Source organism: Eubalaena glacialis, chromosome 6 (genome assembly GCF_028564815.1).
Source record: "Eubalaena glacialis isolate mEubGla1 chromosome 6, mEubGla1.1.hap2.+ XY, whole genome shotgun sequence".
Lineage (NCBI taxonomy): Eukaryota > Metazoa > Chordata > Mammalia > Artiodactyla > Balaenidae > Eubalaena > Eubalaena glacialis.
Window position 1 is genome coordinate 97,536,611 of NC_083721.1, and position 17,575 is coordinate 97,554,185.

The 17,575-nt window shown below is 43.3% G+C and overlaps 1 protein-coding gene across 1 annotated transcript in view; it reads right to left on the minus strand.

Annotated features, from left to right (window-relative positions):
- Positions 1 to 17,235, minus strand: part of GPR160 (G protein-coupled receptor 160) — a 39,766-nt gene extending 22,531 nt beyond the window's left edge. Inside the window, exons 1-2 of the mRNA XM_061194490.1 lie at positions 17,061 to 17,235; positions 16,196 to 16,336 (exon numbers count right to left, since the gene is read on the minus strand). The gene's annotated coding sequence lies outside the window, so the exon portion shown is untranslated. The remainder of the gene's footprint in view (positions 1 to 16,195; positions 16,337 to 17,060) is intronic.
- Between the last annotated feature and the right edge of the window lie 340 nt (positions 17,236 to 17,575).

Here is a 17,575-nt window from a genome sequence, read left to right on the forward strand (position 1 = left end):
TCAATGATTATCATCAACTTTAGTCCTGCTCTCAAGCAAAGGAAGGGGTTTAAGCATACAGTGATCTGGAAAGTACCAATCAGAAACCCCTGCTCAATGAGACCTCACTGGCAGTCCCAAGCTACTGAACATGGCTCCTGGTATGACTCAACAATCAGAGAGATGACGACACTGCTCAAGTTCAGTTGTCCATAGTTTCTAAAACTATGGCTCTGTTGGTCATTGCTGAGAAAGTGAACCAGGCCAATCACCTAAGGGAGATCCTTTTTTCAACTTCACACAACATGGGATAGCCTCCCCAATCAACCAGGGTCAAGCTGTCCTATAAGTCATCGACAACAGCATCCCAGACCTATGCCAGCTTACACTACTACCATAAACACCTACCTGTTTTTTCCATTCTCTCAGGATTCAGAAAATATAACATACACATCTCCTTATATTGAATAATTTCATTATTTTTATTGAAGTATAGTTGATTTACAATATTATATTGGTTTCAGGTATATAGCACAGTGATTCAGTATTTTTGCAGATTATTCTCCATTAAAAGTTATTACAAGACAATGGCTATAATTCCCAGTGCTATCAATATATCCTTGTTGCTTATCTATTTTATACATAGTAGCTTGTGTCTCTTAATCCCATACCCCTATCTTGCCCCTCCCTCCTTCCCTCTCCCTACTGGTAACCACTAGTTTGCTTTTTAATCTGTGAAAATGTTTCCGTTTTGGTGTATACATTTGTTTTATTTTTTAGATTCCACATATACATCATATCATATAGTATTTGCCTTTCTCTGACTTATTTCACTAAGCACCTTATTTCACTAGGTCCATCCACATTGCTGCAAATGGCAGAATTTCATTCTTTTTTATGGCTGAGTAATATTCCATTGTATACATATACAATATCTTCTTTATCCGTTAATCTGCTGATGGATACTTGGGTTGCTTCCATATCTTGGCTATTGTAAATAGTGCTGCTATGAACACTGGGTTGCATGTATCTTTTTGAATTCATGTTTTTGTTTTTTTTCAGATATAAACCCAGGAGTGGAACTGCTGGATCATATGGTAGTTCTACTTTTAGTTTTTTTGAGGAACCTCCATACTTTTCTCCATAGTGGTTGCACCAATTTACATTCCCATCAAAAGTGTACAAGGGTTCCCTTTTCTCCACACCCTCGCCAACATTTGTTATTTGTGTTCTTTTTGACGATAGCCATTCTGCCAGGTGTGAGGTGATATCTCATTGTGATTTTGATTTGCATTTCTGTAAAAATTAGTGATGTTGAGCCATCTGTATGTCTTCTTTGGAAAAATGTCTATTCAAGTGTTCTGCCCATTTTTGACTGGGTTTGTTTGTTTTTGGATATTGAGTTGTATGAGCTCTTTATTTTGGATATTAACCCCTTGTCAGCCATATCATTTGCAAATACTTTCTCTCATTAAGTTGTCTTTTTGTTTTGTGGATGGTTTCCTTTGCTATGCAAAAGCTTTTAAGTTTAATTAGGTCCCATTTGTTTATTTCTGTTTTTATTCCTTTGCCTTAGGAGACAGATCCAAAAAAAGTATTTCTACAGTTTATGTCAAAGAATGTTCTGCCAATGCTCTCTTTTAGGAGTTTTACGGTTTCAGGTCTTACATTTAGGTCTTTAATCCATTTTAAGTTTGTTTTTGTATATGGTGAGAGGAAATATTCTAATCTCATTGTTTTACATGTAGCTGTCCAGTTTTCCCAGCACCACTTATTGAAGAGACTGTCTTTTCTCCATTGTATATTCTTGCCTACTTTGTCATAGATTAATTGACCATAGGTGTGTGGGTTTATTTCTGGGCTTTCTATTCTGTTCCATTAATCTATGTGTCTGTTTTTTGTGCCAGTACTGTGCTGTTTTGATTACTGTAACTTTGTAGTATAGGCTGAAGTCTGGGAGGGTGATAGCTCCACCCCAAATCATCTGAAATTCCTTTTAAGTCATTGATTTCTCCAGTGTTTAGACCAAGGACCATAGACTTCTTAGTCCCCCAGGATTTTCAGGTCAATGAAGAATTGGGACATAGGCAACGAGTATACAGATTTTTTTGAGAATTTTTTTTGAGAAATATTACTGGACACTTAAATGGAAGGACTTTGTCATATCCAAAAGTTAGGTCTCCCAAGCTCAGAAAGTAGGAAGTAAGACCTTTTAAGGTCAAAATCTCATTGTGTACAGTTCTGTTATTTTCATACTGATTTTTTTTTAATTTATTATTTATTTATTTTATTTATAGCTGTGTTGGGTCTTCGTTTCTGTGAGAGGGCTTTCTCTAGTTGTGGCAAGCGGGGGCCACTCTTCATCGCGGTGCGTGGGCCTCTCACTGTCGCAGCCTCTCTTGTTGCAGAGGACAGGCTCCAGATGCGCAGGCTCAGTAATTGTGGCTCACGGGCCTAGCTGCTCTGCAGCATGTGGGATCTTCCCAGACCAGGGCTCGAACCCGTATCCCCCGCATTAGCAGGCAGACTCTCAACCACTGCGCCACCAGGGAAGCCCCATACTGATTTTTTTAGGCATGAGACTAACAGCAGAAGTTTCAGAGATTAAGAGAAGTTTTGGGGGACAGGTAGGCCCCTTAAGTCAAATAATTCTACCTAAATATATATGGTGCTTTTTAGTTTATAAAGTATTTTATGGAGATTATCAGATTCAAATTGTCTAAATCATGCTCCTGAACCTACATTCAGTGAATCATGCCAAGATGTTTGAGTGTTAGAAGTAGTAACGGTGGTCTTTTCCCTAATTTGACATGACGAAAAAGTGCCACAAGATGAAAAAGAGACACATTCACATGAACAGAATAAAGGAAAACAAACTATAGGATCATCTTGAGAAATGCAGAAAAAAGCTTTTGACAAAATTCAACATCCATTCATGATAAAAACCTCTCAGCAAAGTAGCAATCGAGGGAAATTTCCTCAACCTGATAAAGGACATTTTTAAAAAATCTACAGCTATCATCATACTTAACTGTGAAAAACTGACCACTTTTCCCTTAAAGGAACAAGGCAAGGAAAAAAAAAGGCATACAGATTAGAAAGAATAAAGTAAAACTCTTTGTAGATGATGTTTATACATACAGAAAATCCTAAGGCATCTACCCAAAACTTACTGGAGTTACTAAGTTACTTTAGTAAGGTTGCAGATCAATTTTTTAAATTGCATATATATATATATATATATATATATATATATATATGTATGTATGTATATATATATATATAGCATATATATAAAACAAAATTTGAAAATGCAAAAATTGCCATTTACAGTAGACTTTAAAATGTAAAATACATAGGAATAAATCTTTTAAAATGTGTACAAATCATCAGGGACTTCCCTGGTGGTCCAGTGGGTAAGACTCCACACTTCCAATGCAGGGGGCCCGGGTTCAATCTCTGGTCAGGGAACTAGATTCCACATTCATGCTGCAACTAAGAAGCCTGCATGCCGCAACTAAGAGTCCGCATGCCGCAACTAAGAGTCCACACACCACAACTAAGGCCTGGAGCAGGCAAAATAATAAATAAATTAATTTAAAAAAAATAAAATATGTACAAATCATCAATGCTAAAAGCTATAAAACACTGCTGAGAAGACAACAACAACACTGCTGAGAGAAACTAAAGACCTAAATAAATGGCAAGATATACCATGTCTATGGAAGATTAATATTGTTAAGATGACAATGCTCTCTAGATTGGTAGATTCAATGTTGTCCTGATCAAAATCCAACCAGGCTTTTTGGTAGAAACTGACAAGTTGATTCTAAAGTGTAAACGAAAAATGCAAAAGATTCACTTTGCTGTACAGCAGAAACTAACACAACATTGTAAAGCAACTATACTCCAATAAAACTTAATTTAAAAAAAAGAAAGAAAATGCAAAGGGCCAGAATAGCTGAAATTTTTGAAAAAGAACAAAGTTGAAGGGCTTACACTACCTGATTTCAAGACTGATAAACTACAGAACTGAAGATAGTGTGGTACTAGCTTAAGAACAGGCAAACAGATAGAACAGAGTAGAGAGTTCCAACAGTCCACTTGATTTACAAGAAAGTACCAAGGCAATTCAATGGAGGAAAGGAAAGTCTTTTCAATAAATGGTGCTGCAGTAAATGGATAACTGTATGAAAAAGAAGCTCAATCCCATCTCACACCGTACTCACAAATTAATTCAGGATTGATCACAGGCCTAAATGTAAAAGCTAAGACTAAAGCATCTAGAAGGATAACAAAGAAGAAAATCTTTGCAACCTTTGGGGTAGGTAGAGAATTATTAAGCAAAACATAAAAGCACCAACCATGAAGAAAAAATTATAAAGTAGACTCATTAAAATTAAAATCTTCTGCTTATGAGAAAATGAAAAAGCAAGAGATACACTGGGGGAAGATATTCACTACACATATATCTAACAAATGATTTGTGCTCAGACTATCTATCTATCTATCTACCTACTTATCTACCTTCCTACCTATCTATCTATAATGTCTACAAATCAATAGTAAAAAGACAACTCAAAACAAAAATGGGCAATATACTTGAAAAGACAGTTCAAAAGGAAAATGAACAAATGGTCAACAGCATGTGAAAAGGTGCTCAACATCATTAGTCATCAGGAAAAAGCTAATTAAAAGCACATAGCCATACAATTTCACATCCATCAGGATGGCTAAAATTAAAAAGACCATGGGACTTCCCTGGCGGTCCAGTGGTTAAGACTTTGCCTTCCAATGCAGGGAGTGCAGGTTCAATCCCTGGTGAGGGAGCTAAGATCCCACATGCCTCAGGGCCAAAAAAAAACAAAACATAAAGCAGCAGCAATGGTGTAACAAATTCAATAAAGACTTTAAAAATGGTCCACATCAAATGTAAATTGATACAGCCACTATGGAGAACAGTATGGACGTTCCTTGAAAAACTAAAAATAGAACTACCATATGACACAGCAATCCCCCTCCTGGGCATATACCCTGAGAAAACCATAATTCAAAAAGAGACATCCACCACAATGTTCATTGCAGCACTATTTACAATAGCCAGGACATGGAACCAACCTAGATGTCCATCAACAGATGAATGGATAAAGAAGATGTGGCACATATATACAATGGAATATTACTCAGCCATAAAAAGGAACGAAATTGAGTCATTTGTTGAGACGTGGATGGATCTAGAGACTGTCATACAGAGTGAAGTAAGTCAGAGGGAGAAAAACAAATATTGTATATTAACGCATGTATGTGGAACCTAGAAAAACTGGTACAGATGAACCGGTTTGCAGGGCAGAAGTTGAGACACAGATGTAGAGAACAAACGCATGGACACCAAGGGGGGAAAACCGCGGTGGGGTGGGGATGGTGGTGTGCTGAATTGGGCGATTGGGATTGACATGTATACACTGATGTGTATAAAATTGATGACTGATTTAAAAAAAAAAAAAAGATAAGTGGTTGCCAGGAGATGTGGGGGAGGGGAATGAACAGGCAGAGCACAGAGGATTTTTAGGGCAGTGAAATTACTCTGTATGATACTGTAATGGTGGATACATGTCACTATACATTTGTCCAAAGCCACAGAATGCACACCACCGAGAGTGTACACTAACATAAATAATGGACTTTGGGTGATAATGATGTGTCAATATAGGTTCATCAAATGTATCACTGTAGTAATAAATGTAAAGTATGTACAATGTTAAAAAAAAAAAAAAAAAAAGAAGAATTAATACCAGTCCTTCTTAAACTCTTGCAAAAAAGTGAAGAGGGGAAAATACTGCCAAACTCATTTTGTAAGGCTAGTATGACCCTGATACCAAAGCCAGGCAAGGACACTACTAGAAAAAAAGTTATACCTAATATCCCTGATGAACATACATGGAAAAATCTTCAAAAAAGTTTAGCAAACTGCATTTAACAGTACATTAAAAGGATCATACACCATGATGAAGTGAATTTATTCCATGGATGCAAGATGGTTCAACATCCACAAATCAAGAAATGTGATACACCACATTAACAAAATGAAGGATAAATATCAAATGATCGGGACTTCCCTGGTGGTCCAACAGTTAAGACTCTGCAGTCCCAATGCAGGGGGCCGGGGTTCGATCCCTGGTCAGGGAACTAGATCCCGCGTGCCGCAACTAAAGATCCTGCATGCCGCAACGAAGATCCTGCACACTGCAATGAAGATCCCACGTGCCGCAACTAAGACCCAGCACAGCCAAATAAATAAATAAATAAATATTTTTAAAAATAAAAAAAAAATGGTCCACATCAAAAAATAAATAAATAAATAAAGCCTAAAATACCATTAAAAAAAAAAGACCAATACCAAGTATTGGGAAAGACGTAGGAGTATAAAATGGTACAACCCCTTGGAAAAGTCTGGCATTTAAACATACATCTATCCTATGATCCAGTACTTCCACTCCTAGGTATTTATGCAGGAGAAATTAAAATACATGTCCACAAAAAGACCTGTATGATAACACCATATGCTAGTGAGCATGTAGAGCACCAGGAACTCTCACTGCTAGTGGAAATACAAAATGGTACAGCCACTTGGGAAGACAGTTTAGGTTGGTGGTTTCTTACAAAATTAAACATATTCTTATCATACGATCCAGCAATCGCCCTCCTTGGTATTTACCCATAGGAGTTTAAAACTTACGTCCACACAAAAACCTATACACAAGTCTTTATAACAGCCTTATTGATAATTGCCAAAAGTTGGAAGCAACCAAGATGTCCTTCAGAAAGTGACTGGATAAACTGTGATTACTTAGCATTAAAAAAAAAAAAAAAGCTATCAAGCCATGAAAAGACATGGAGGAACCTTAAAAAATGCATTTACTAGGTGAAAGAAGCCAATCTGAAAAAGCTATATACTGTATGATCCAACTATATGACACTCTGAAAAAGGCAAAACTATGGAGACAGTAAAAAGATGAGTAGTTGCCAAGGGTTAGAGGGGAGGAAGGGATGAACAGGCAGAGCACAGAGGATTTTTAGGGCAGTGAAATTACTCTGTATGCTACTGTAATGGTGAATACATGTCACTATACATTTGTCCAAACCCACAGAATGTACACCACCAAGAGAGAACTGTAACGTAAACTATGGACTTTGGATGATTATGGTGCGTCAGTGTAAGGTCAACAACTGTAACCAATGTAGCACTGATTGGGGATGCTGATAATAGGGGAGGCTATGCACACGTGGACGCAGGAAATATATGAGAAATCTCTTTGGGAAATTGTACCTTCTGCTCAATTTTGTTGTGAATCTAAAATTGCTCTAAAAGGTAAAGTGTGTTAAAAAAAAAAGGCTTGTACACAGTTAGGAAATATTTCTTAGATATGTAATTAGAAGTGCAAACCATAAAAGAAAAGAAATTGATATCTTAGACTTCATCAAAATTTAAAACTTTTTTCTTTAAAAGGTGCCATTAAGAAAATAAAAAAATAAGTCAAAGATTCATAGAAACTATTTGCATGTCATATATCTGATAAAGTCCTTGCCTCTAGAATTTAAAAACAATATTAGAATATTTTATTTCAAATATTTTTATTTGAATATTTTAAAGAATATTAAAAAATTTTTGAAACTCCATATGACGATGGTGACAACCCAATTAAAAAAATGGGCAAAAGATTTAACTAGATATTTCACCAAAGCAGATATACGAATGACTAATAATAATAAGCACATGAAAAGGTGCTAATCATCATTAGTCATTAGGGAAATGTAAATTTAAACTGTAATAAGGGAATTCCCTGGTGGTCCACTGGTTAGGACTCCGAGCTTCCACTGCAGGGGGCATGGGTTCAATCCCCGATCAGGGAACTAATCTCAAAAGTGGCGTGGCCAAAAAAACAAACAAACAAACAAAAAAACACATAAACTGTAATAAGATATACTCATACAGCCATTAGGATGGCTATAATAAAAAAACCTAACAATATTGAGTGTTGGCAAGAATGTGGAGAAGTCAAAACCATCATACATTGTCAGTGGGACTCTAACATTGTACAGCCACTTTTGGAAAACAGTTTACCAGTTTCTTAAAAAGTTAAACATAAACTTACCATATAATCTGGTAATTACACTCCTTAGAATCTACCCAAGAGAAATAAAAATATAGGCCCACACACACCTGTACATGAATGTGCACAGAAACATTATTTATAATAGCCAAAAACCAGAAACAATTCAAATGTCCATCAACTAGCGAAGAAATAAATGAAATGTGGTTACATCTGTAAAACTGAACTATTCAACAATACAAAGGAACAAGCTACTGATACATGTTGCAAATGGATGAACTTTAAAAATATTATGCTAAGTGAAAGAAGCCAGACACAAAAAACCTACATATTCTAGGATTCCATTTATAGGAAATATCTAGAAAAGGCAAGAGACAGAAAGTAGGTCAATGGCTGCCTGGGCTTAGGAGTGGGGACTTAAGCTGATATGAGGGAACTTTGGGGGTGATAGAAATGTTCAAAAATTAGATTGTGGTGATGGCTGTACAAATCTATAAATATCATAGAATCGTACACTTACAATGGGTGGATTTTATGGCATGTAAATTGCAGCTCAAGAAAACCATGTTTTTAAAAAAGGACTTGTAAAAGAATGTTCACTGTTTTATGAAGCAGTTTCCTTCATAAAAGCCCCAAACTGAAAACAACCCAAATGGTCTTCCAGGCAGAATGGACAAATTAATGGTGGTATAATCAAAGAGTGGAATATTAGCTATTAATAAAAAAGAACAAACTACTGAAATATACAACATGCATGAATCTCAAAAACATGTTGACAAAAGAAGCCACTTTTGTTTTCCTATTATATACTGTATTCCATTCATAAAAGAGTCTGTTGTTTGCTGTAGACAACCTCTGAATCAATCACACTTATTTCCAGAAAGTATGGTGTGTGTGTGTCTATTTGGAAGTCATAACATGTCAAACAGTTAATATAAATGAATGGCTAATGATTTAATATTCAGTTTAAAATGTTTTAATTATGTCATGTGATACACACAAATATATCTAATATATGTATGTTATTTAACATAATCAAACTCATTCATTCTGTGCATATTCATTCACTCATTGACTCCAAACATATTTATAGAGGGCCAAGAATATATTCCTGGCATCCAAGTTCAAACTATGACTCAATCACAAATACAATGTTGATATTTCACTTTTTCTTCACGACAGAATCTGAGTGTACCTTTCAGAATACAGTTTATTTAACATGAGTTTCCTGGTCTGCTCCTGGGAGGAAAAAGTGTTACGAACCTAACAGTCACAGACTTATGGAGCAAAAGCAAGTGTGGGGCCCGTCAGGAACAGCAGATTCAGGACTAGTAAGTGAGGCTGTCATTTCAGGCCTCCACGAACTCCCCGTCCTGCCTGCGCCTGCCGCTGGAAGGCAAGCTAAAACATGCAGACCCACCCTGAAGGAAGCTGCTGCCTGGTCAGTGGACTCAGGACTCATGCCAGGAGGAAGAAATGCCACCATCGCAGGCAGCTACCCACCCTTCAGGTAACTTCCCTCCCACTCCCCAACCCCCCTGGGAGTCACACCTTAGAATCTGCTCTAAGCTGGGCCTTGACGTGTGTGATGATGAACAAGGCATGATTGCTACTCCCCAGAGAATCTGTCTAGAGACCACACTACCCAGTGCTCGGGAGGGTATATGTCAGGGTACTTCCTATACTCCTCCTGCATTTTAAAGAGTGTTTAGAATGTTCATGCCTTTTGATCCAGTATCTCCACTCCAGGAATTCATCATAAGGGAATAATCAGAGCTGAAGGAAGTAATTACGGCCTGAGCAGCTCACTTCAGCACACTTATAATAGCCTCCAGAACACTCTCCCACCCCAAAAGGATCAGAACAATTTAAATGCCTCACAGTAAGGAAGTAGTCAAATGATTTATGACAGTCATAAGATGGACTACTATCTGTAGCCATGAAAGACAAGCTCTGCAGAAAGATTAAAGAACGAGAAAATGCTGACAATACAATGTAAGATGACAGAACTGAGATAAAAGCTGTATATAGCAGGGTTTCTCACGGGGGAGACACTGTAATGGAATTCCTCATGCCTCCCAGAGATTCTGCTGAACCCTGGGAATCAGCGTAACCGAGAGGAGTGAGCTGTCATCCTCACACAGTCTAACGGTAGGGGCTGGGAGGTTGAAAACCAGTGGTACATAGAGTATTATTCCCATATTGGGTAAACCCAAAAAATGTATGAATATACACAGATCAGAGGTAATTAATGCCAGGCCACCTGTGACTGGTAAGGTCATGGCCTTGCAGACCAATACTTCTCAAGCTTGAATGTGGATCTTGTTAAAAGCTGGATTCTGATTCACTGTGCCTGGGGTGGGCCTGAGCTTCTGCACTTCTAACAAGCTCCCATTGCTGCTGGTCCGCAGGACACACAGGATTAGCAGGCCGCAGAGGCAAGGATACCAATGGGAAATGGCAGGGGCTGTGGAGGGAAAGCCCCTCCAGAACAGTCAGAAGGGAGCAGCTCTGTGGGCTGTGAGCTGGGGTGGCGAGGGCCATGAAGGCAGTTCAGCATCTCACTGGAACTTCTGGCTGGGAGCGGAGGAGGAGGAAAAAAGGAGGAGGAAGGCAACAGTTCCATGAAGGTCCGGACCCGGGCAGGAGGAGGAGGGAGCCCACCAGCCCAGTGCCCCGCCTCCCCCTGAGCCCCGCTGGCCCCTCCGTGAATGGGTTTGGGCAGGAGCTGTCAGCCGGGCCACCTCTGCCTCGGCTGCTGGCCGGGGACTCTGGGGGGGACGGGCTACCCCTCCGTTCAGCCTCCCTGGACACAGGGATGCTTTCAGCTTCCCGAGAACACCTCAGCTCTCACTCTCCCCCTTCCCCTCCCCAGATGTCACCACTCCCTATGACTCCTTAAGGGCATAAGGAATACGAACACAGGTTACTTCTCTGATAAAGTAGAACGCACAGCCCACTCCTCTGTTCCCACTTCTGGGCTCACCTCTGGCCTGAACCTCAGTTCACTTGTGTACCTCTCCTGACAGAGTGCAAAAGGCAAGAGAAACAGATGCAAACAAATAACCCCGCACCACTGGTCAAAGATCAAATTGGACAGCCCTGTTAAAACTACAAAATGCTCTGCAAATACAGGTTAACAGCACCTCTATTATTTCTCCAAGTTAAAAGTAACCCCCCTGGGGTACCTGGTCTTCGATTTCTTCGCCACTAAAGGGCAGGTCGGACACAGTACTTCACGGGGCCTGGGTCGGGACTTCGTATTTCTGTTAGCTCCTGCCAGCATGCCTGTGAGGAGGGCACGTCCCCAGCTGACAGAAGCAGCACCGGAGAGGACTCAGGGGCCGCGAGCCCTGCCGCCGAGGCAGGGGCATCTGCCCCGTCTGCCCCACTCCATCAGGGGCAGGCCGGGGACCCATCTCCCTTCCAGAGTCACCGCGCATTTCAATTCCCAGACGACAGGGCCAAAGCCCCAGTTCCCGGCCCGTTCTCGCCATCAGTTCCAAAGCTGCTCCTCCAGCAAACCCCCTGCTGACATCTGTCACGGAGGACGTTTCCTCAGGCCACGAGGCAGGCCAGGCTGCCTCTGAAAACAGGGAGGTCAGAGCTGGAAAGCGTTTCTACCCTGCAGCCTGCCTTCTAAAATTCTCGGGGGGGGATCCCCCAAATAAAGGCAAAAGCGAAGGAAGGCAGGGCTCCAGCGATAGCAATAGCAACGCTCAGGGAACCCCTACTCCACACCGGGCCCTCCACGCGCCGCTTCGTCCTCGCAGCCCTGTGAGGTAGGTGTGATCAGTACTTCCATTTGACACAGGAGAAAACTGAAGGGCAGAGTGGTTAGAAAAATAGGTCAAGGTCACACAGCGAGGTGGTGGGAAAGACATCAGCGACCTGGCGAGAGTCCACACTCAGGGGCGCCACGCTTCACCCGTGTTTGCCGTGGCCGGTCAACAACCTAGTCTCCCTGCAGGCCGCCTGTTTGACCAGGGAGTAGTCATCACCTACCTGAGAGCACGCCCACACACCTGAGCCCCAGAGCTCCCCAGAAAGGCTCCGACCAACCCGCCAGCCTGGCACTTAGGAAAGCCCTCAGCCTCTAACGTCCTTCTTCCAACCACACAAGGCAGCCCGCCTGCAGCGCCCCCCCCCCCCCGCCCCGTCCCACGTTTCTTCTTACACTGGGGTACGCACACACCTAGACTGACAGCTCTAGTGACAAAGGTCTCAAAACAACACCTGATGTTACCTCAAAACCGCACGGCAAGGTTCCATCTGTACTTCCTCCTCACCGCCTCCGCCTCACCCATGCCCACACCTCCACACAGCAGCCACGAGTACTCAGGACTCAGGGAGAGGAAACAAAGATCTAAACAGCAGCCTCCACTGCAACGAAACTCCACACATAGGCAGAGGCGGGAACATCTGTCCCACGACCCTTAAGTGAAAGTTTCAAGATGAGGAATCAGGCCACTCTTGGACTTGCACCCCAGAAACCTCTCAAAGGCTGGACTAGGGCGCCTCAGTCCCTCCTGCCTGCGGAGCTTTCCGACGGGGCCATGCCTCAGTGGTGTGTAGGACAGATCTGTCACCAGCTGGAGAGGGGCGGGCAGAGGAGGGGGAGGGGAGTACCTTCTGGGCCCCTCAGAGCAGAGAGCCAGGGCACAAGCTCAGGATCCCTCTGGATCCCAAAGTCAGACTGCTTAAAGACGGAGGGCTTCTTGGTGGCCCACCCCTACAGGACTCTGGGGCACCCCCCAGGTGCACAAGACCCATCTTCCCACTTACAAAGAGTCAGTGGTTTGGGGTTTGGGAGGCACTCCTTTTCTCTGCTGCAGCGTGCCCACACATGTACCCCATTTTTATTGTATTGCAGGGGTAGTAAGCTCTAAAGTTCTATGTAAATGAGCAACACAGACAGGGTGTGAGAAAAATGACATACCTTGTATTTTCTGTCATAGAATCACTGCAGAGTAAACACAAGAGTCTTCATTCTCTCAAAGGAATATGCTCTTTCCCTTTTTCTTGGGACAAGAGCCCTCAAGCTCTCTTGGGTTATTCCATTTTGGGTAGATGCACACGTAGGAAGACCTCTTACTGTAAGAAACAACGGTGCAAGTGCGATGGTCCCCTGTCTCAAGGATGGGGACCACTATAGGGAGTGGTGGGGACCAGGGGGAAATGGAGTACACTACCCTTCTCTAGAGAGAAGGCTGCTCCAGTACCGCCTTCAGGAATTCTTGGGGGCAGAATATTTGAAATCTTCCAATTGTCAACATTGTCTCAGCTTTGTTTTTGATTTTCCCAAACTCTGCGCTGGCCTGATAAAACATCCTTGTCGGCTGGATGTGGCACATGGCCCCAGTTTGTAACCAGGGCAGTTGAGGGTGGCAAAAAGATAGCTTGCCTAAACTAACTAAAGAACTCTTGGGTATGGTAGCTCTGCTGTCTGCTAGAGTTTGGACCAGCACAGAGGCTGGAAATAACGTAAACTCTAAGGTCCAACAGATCTGAATTTGAATCCTGGCTCTATTTTTACCAGCTGCCAGACCTCAAGTGAATTACTAACCTCTCTTAGCTACAATTTCATCCACAAAATGGGTTGAAAATACCCAGTTTAGAGAGCTTTGTGAGAATTAAAAACATGTGTGTGAAGTTGACTTGAACTCTTAATGAATGTTAAATTTCCTTCCCCCATATCTCCAAACAAACCACCTGGCAAGCCTTCGCTTCTTTAGATTTTCAAAGTTCTCATCTGCTAAAAACTAAAATAATCCTCCAGCACCGCTGCTGAACCTCACAGGATGGGATGAAGTGATGTAGATGAGAGCAGAGTGCTTACAAATTAGAAGAGGATTATTGACTGGATTGCCAATACCCTTTCCTCTCATTTCTAGGCCAACAAAGCAGTATGTAATTTGCTTTTCTAATGTGTTTATACCCTTCCATAACATGATGTGGGAGAAGATGGTGTCACATTTGTGGTAATTCCTTAAAATGGCTATTAACAATCAACTCTCCAGAGCCCGCCCAAATCTACCATCCTCTCACAGAGGACAGCAAACATGAGGTCACTGCCTGTTCACTTAAGAGCCTGGCAAGTTTCTTTTCTCTCTCCATGTTCTTGTCTCAGAGAACGAGGTAGAAAATAAAGTCACTTAACAGTTGCATATTTCTTTGATTCACACAAAGAAAACTGTCACAAGCCAAACAATTTCACTTAAGTACCATCATGAATTCACTATGATATTTTCCAACAGTAAGGGGATTTTTGTTGGTTCTCTCATTTTCCCATGCACTATGAGGAAACCGGGACATGCTTTGGCGTTTCCTCAACTGAATCTGACTTAAAGCATCCTTACAACTTTTTTTATTCTAGTGAATCTACACGGGCAAGGTCTAGGCTGAGGGGATTCATCTAACACTTCAACTTTCAGCTATCACTGATATAATTTACTTGACTTGTTTTCTCTTAAAAGCAAGGAGGCATTAAAATCAGTTCCACGGTATCTACTAAGAAATGTGGGTTTATCTTTCAGGACTATGCCTCCCTTTCCTCCCTCTATTGAACTTTAATAGCTCCCTCATAAGATCATCACTTTTCCAAATTACTAATCAGGCATGATAGAATGAGTAGGAATTATAAGATAAATCCAGAGGGGGCAAAAATAAGCAAGTTGGATGAATATATAGATATAACTTCCCATGTCCCTCCTCTTGAAAGCAGGGTTCTTGGAAAAGAATGCACAGAAATTTCAGGAGCCAGTTCTTTGCTAAATATTTACACTGCATGATACCTGAAACAAACAAGGTAAGGACAGGAAACAGGCCACACACACAGATAAGATCTCTCTCGGGTAATAAGTAGAGCTCCACTCACCTTGTGATTCGTTTTCATAATGTTGACTTTGTATTGATGTATACAGTGCTTCCAAAAGTGTACACAAAACCTAAGTGTGTATGGGAGTGTTCACTACTCTGAGCTCTGTTTTTTGATGAGCATAACTTAGAAAGGATTTGGGCAGTTCAGAAAAATTGCTAACACATTTTACACAACCTGTCCATTTGGAGACAACTCAACCCCTATGCTCGCTAATACCCTTTGTATAAAAAAAAGCTGACCCAGCATCCACCTGCATCAACTTGATCCTCTCAGCTTTGTCACACTCAGCAAATACTCTATGCCTTCGCAACAAAATAAAGCGGCACCCCTGGGAGGGAGAAAAAGACTTGTTATGAGTCTGCAGAGGCAGCCTTTATACCCAGCTAACAAAGAGTGAGGATCTGTGGAAGGCTTTGAATCTAGAACCACTAGTGTTACCTTCCAAATCTACCTTCTGCAAAAAAGCTCCACAAGTGGTGTTTACATTTAAAGGAAAATGCCAAACTTACAAAAGCAGAGTCAAGAGTACAAGGCAGTCCATACCCCCACACCCTTCATCCATCATCAACTATTAACAATTCATGGCCAGTCTCCCTTCACCTCGTTCCCCCTCACTTCTCCACTAGCAGCCCTCCCCAAAACTGGCTTATTTTGAAGCAAATCCTCAACCTGTATTTCAAGTTTAGAATGTATTTCTAACAGATAAGGGTTTAAAAAAAACCCTAATCATGATACCGTTACCAAAAGTAACTAAACAAAACTAATATTCTTAATACTAAAAAACAACCAGTACAAATTACCTCTATTGGCACAATTTTTAAAAAAACTATTTTCATCAAATCAGGACCCAACCAAGGTTTACACATAGCATTGCCACCTTCTGTCTCTTAAATAGTTTTTAAACCACAGGTTCCCTCCATCCTTATGATTCTCATAGCAGCCAGGCGGATCCTCACCTGCAATTCCCAACAATTCTAGAGATAACCACAAAGAAACTCCAGTCTTAGGGGCTGTCAAGAAAAAATGTGTATGTTAATTAGTCGTTTTATAGTTAATGAAGTTTAAAAGTAACCTGAAAAGCACAAACGAAATTGATCTGACTTGAAACCATGAACAATTCTGAGATCCAAACACTCATTCAAGTGTCCTTTGCAATTCTGGTCTGTGGTGGATTTATCTCCCGGGTTTGAGCGACCCCTCCCCTCCCCCCCGCTCCGGCCCTTACCCGAGTCATTTGCACAAGCAAAGCAATGGGGCGAAGCAAGTGCGTTTCCTCCCAGCTGGACCTTCCTCCGCAAGCCGGGTCCTCGCGGTCGCCTCCGGAATGCGGGGGGCGGGGGACCCTGCTGCCACCTCCCGAGGCCACCTGCCCAGGTGAGAAGAGGAGTTTCATTGAGCCAACAAATTCCGGAGGGCGGTCCCAAGTTATTTAGAGAGAATTTTGAGCCATCCAGGCTGGGCACAGAGGAACCACCCAGAACGCCACGGTCTCAGAGAACAACCAACCTGAAAAGCCCTCGGGCTTAATCCCAATGCCCGGCGCAGGCGGGGGCACCGTCCCCAACGCCCGAGGGCCAAGAGAGGGGACGCAAAGTCCGCCCCAACGAATACACGAGCATGTGTGTCCATGACTATATGCCCACCTGTGTGTGCCAGGAAGGAAAGTTGCACACAGTTTCTAAAACATCACCTGTTTTACAATGTTTAATAGCTCTCTCCCCTGGAAAGGGGGTGCGAGTGTCTGGATGTGAGTATACACCCAACCTAGGCCACCGGTTCCATCCCCGCACCCCACCCCCGGGTCCAAACCCGGGACGGACCCATGGGGCGAAGGCTACGATCACCCCCCAGCCGGAGCGCGGCGTCCTCGGCTTTCAGTCCAGGGCCACCACCCACTCCAGAATCTCTGAAGTAATAGAGAACCCCAGCCCCTGAATCCCCGGGAGTGAAATTCCTCTCCCTCCCCGACGCGCAGAGCACAGCCAGGGAAGCGGGGAGCGGCGCGGTGCCATCGGCCCCCTCCCCCGCCGGAGCCCCGGGTGGGGAGGGAAGCAGCGGCGAGACGCCAGGCGCGGGTCCCCGCAACTCACCCGAGGCGCGGCGGCTCCCAGCTCCCGGCTCGCGCTCCGCGTCCGCGGCGCTGGGCGCCCGACCAGACCCGCGGCGAGGTCGCCGCCCGGGCACCTGCCGCGCCCGGCCCCAGGTGACCGGGGACAGGCCGGGGCTGAGAGCACGGCCCCGGGGACCCCGCAGCAACCCCGTGGCGGCCCCGCGCGCTGCTACCAGGAAGTGCGGATGCAATCCTTTGAGCGCGCACGCCCCGTCGCGACCCCAGCGGGAGACTGGCCGGAGGGCGCCGCCTGCGGGCGGGGCGGCGAGAGGCGTCCAGGCCGCCACCCAGGCGCGCGGGAGAGGGGCCGGGGTCGAGGCTGGCACAGGGGACGCCCCGAGGGTGTAGGGTGGAAGATGAGACCCCCCTTTTGCGTGCCGGGCCTTCAGATACTCCCACCCCCAGCCCTGCCCAAGGAGCTCCCATCTCCTCAGCAGGGTGGGCACGGGGCCATTGCAGTTTCCTCCAGATGAGGGTATACATAGGGTGACAGAA